Source organism: Prionailurus bengalensis, chromosome C2 (genome assembly GCF_016509475.1).
Source record: "Prionailurus bengalensis isolate Pbe53 chromosome C2, Fcat_Pben_1.1_paternal_pri, whole genome shotgun sequence".
NCBI classification, from domain to species: domain Eukaryota; kingdom Metazoa; phylum Chordata; class Mammalia; order Carnivora; family Felidae; genus Prionailurus; species Prionailurus bengalensis.
Window position 1 is genome coordinate 132830356 of NC_057350.1, and position 2873 is coordinate 132833228.

Below are 2873 nucleotides of genomic sequence, written 5' to 3' on the forward strand. Positions count from 1 at the left end.
TGTGTGGACATGTATTTTCATTTCTCTTTGGTATATACACATACATATACATGCACATACACACAAATATATGTGATTATATGATAAAATGTATATTTAACTTTATAAGAAAACTGCTCAGTTATTTTTTGTAGTGGTTATACCATTTTATATTCCTACCAGCTGGTATGAGATTTTTTAATTCTTCCACATTCTCACCAACACTTGATATTGTCAGATTAAAAAAAATTTATTATATAGCATTTTGTTTTTTTATTAAAAAATTTTTTTAGTGTTTATTTATTTTGAAAGAGAGAGGAAGAAACAGACAGACAGACAGAGCACAAGTGGGAGAGGGTCAAAGAGAGGGAGACAGAATACAAAGCAGGCTCCAGGCTCTGAGCTGCCAGCACAGAGCCCAATGTAGGTTAGGGCTCGAACCCACGAACTGTGAGATCATGACCTGAGCCAAAGTTGGATGCTAACTGACTGAGCCCCCCAGGGGCCCCATATAGCATTTTATTTTTTTAAAAAACTTTCTTCTCATAGAAAACATTTTCACATTAAAGATTCCTAGAGTGTGAAAATAACAATTTTTTACTTACAGTTTTATATTTGTAGGCAGATTATTTTAGGACAAGTAAAATAACTGCATTTTAAGATTAAATCTGTTTAGAATCTGTAATATTTTGATCCATCCCTAAAGGGGCCTCTTTCCTGCATGGAACTTCTCTATACTCAAGCTCTCCAGGCTCTTCTTTCCAGGATTTGGAAATTAGTAATGTGAAACATCAGTATTTCCTCATTTTAAGGTTTTCCGAGGACATGTAACCATCTGTTACTGGTATCGACTGAAGAGACAGAGAAGTTTTTAAAAATTAAACACTGGGGCGCCTGGGTGGCTCAGTTGGTTAAGCACCTAACTTCCATTCAGGTCATGATCTCATGGTTTGTGAGTTCGAGCCCCACGATGGGCTCTGTGCTGACAGCTCAGAGTCGGGAGCCTGCTTCAGATTCTGTGTCTTGCTCTCTTTCTGCCCCTCCCCTGCTCACACTCTGTCTTTCTCTCAAAAAATAAAAAATAAAAATAAAAAAAACATAAAAAAAATAAACACTGACTGATTTTCTGCAAAGTCTTTACTTATGAGTTAACAATCTTTCCCTTTCTCTGTCATTCCCAGGACAAATACAGAAGTTTGATCATTTATTGATAGCAATAAAGCTGAATTCCCTTCAAGAGTTTGATTAGCTAAAAGGCAAAAAGCTCATATATGATGTTTAGTTATCCTGTGAGTCTTGTGAGAAGCTGGGAGACAACCCCATAAGCTCACCAGAATAAGGAACCCAGTCTCCAAATTTCTTGGATACAATTCCTCTCGAATCTTTTCCCCAAAGACTAAATTCTAAAAATAACCAGGTGATTAGGAGAAGAAGTTTGTCTCACCATTGGACTTACCTGTTATTGCCTCTTTATCGTGAGTTGAATGGTGTGACAGAGCAGAGGCAAAGAGGTGTACAATCAGTTCTCAAGGTGTTGAGTCAAAAAGGTCAGAGCTTCCACGGTGTGGCAACAGCTTTGCAGATGCCCACATCATGACAGTTGAAATAACAAAGCCCAACAAAGGTGGAAGCCGAGAGGGCCCAAACACCTGCCTTGGCAGCTTTTTGTAAAGCATCTCCTCGACCATAGTAACCACTTGTTCAAGGCCCCAGTGACTATGGAGACTGAGGGCTGCAGTCAGGGGTAGTTCATCACAGAACCAGGATTCAAATAAGCAGCTGGAATTAGGCCCAGGAGCAAAACACTGCCAACCCTCTCACCAGTCCAGGGGAGAGATGCAGCCTTGGAACCCCAACGGCGGTTGGGTTGAATGTGCTGTGTTCTACACCATCCTGGGGCAGGTCAGTCCTGGAGAAATGCTGAGACACGAGCCAAGTCTGACCACTGGGATTCGTAGCAACAGAGCTCAGCCTCCTCGGGCACTGCCCAGGACACGCAGCCTCCAGAGACTCCCCATCTCTCTCCTGAAGGCTCAAGGTCACCCCCAGATTTAAAAATTTTTGTTGCTCTAGTGGATGTGTAGAGATATCAGATTGTAGTCTTAATTTACATTTGTCTGCATGCCAATGGTAGCACATCTTCATATGCATATATCTTCTTTTGTGAAGCCCCTGGCACTGTTTTGATTTGCAGCTTGGGGCCTTTTTTTCTGTTTCTCAAACACTACTAACTTGTTCCTCCTCACTATCCTTGACTTGCTTTGCATTTGCTCTGAAGTTCTTCCAGATTGTCTCAGACTGACTCCTTTTCATCAGTGAGATCTCATCTCAAATAACACCTCAGAGAAGCCTTCATTTTTCATCACCTTACCCTCTATGGTTGTCTTTAGAAGACTTTTATAACTGCCTGCAGTTATCTTATTTCTGTGTTTGTTTATTTTCTTTTGTTTCAGAAGTTTTAAAAAAGTTTATTTTGAGAGAGAGAGAGTGAGAGAAAACAAGTAAGGGAAGGGCTGAGAGAGAGGGAGACAGAGAATCCCAAGCAGGCTCCACCCTCAGCACAGAGTTGATGCGGGACTTGAACCCACGAACCGTGAGATCATGACCTGAGCCCAAATCCAGAGTCTGACACTTAACAGACTTAGCCACCCAGGTACCCCTATATTTGTTTAATTTCTTATCATTTGCCTATCTCCACTGGGATGTAAACTCCACAAGAGTGGGTCTTTGTCTGGTTTGTGGTCAACGAGGAAAATGAAACTATATAATCAAAGACTGGATACAACCATATGACCTCCTGAAAATCCATTAGTGGAAAGCCTGGGAAGCATTATTTAAAAGCTGCAGTATTAGATTGTTAGTGCATTTTTAAAAGTGCTTTATTGCTGCCGTTA

General features: G+C 40.8%; 1 pseudogene; it reads right to left on the reverse strand.

Moving 5' to 3' along the window:
• Positions 1 to 1041: 1041 nt before the first annotated feature.
• Positions 1042 to 2441, reverse strand: LOC122492415 (annotated as a pseudogene).
• Between the last annotated feature and the right edge of the window lie 432 nt (positions 2442 to 2873).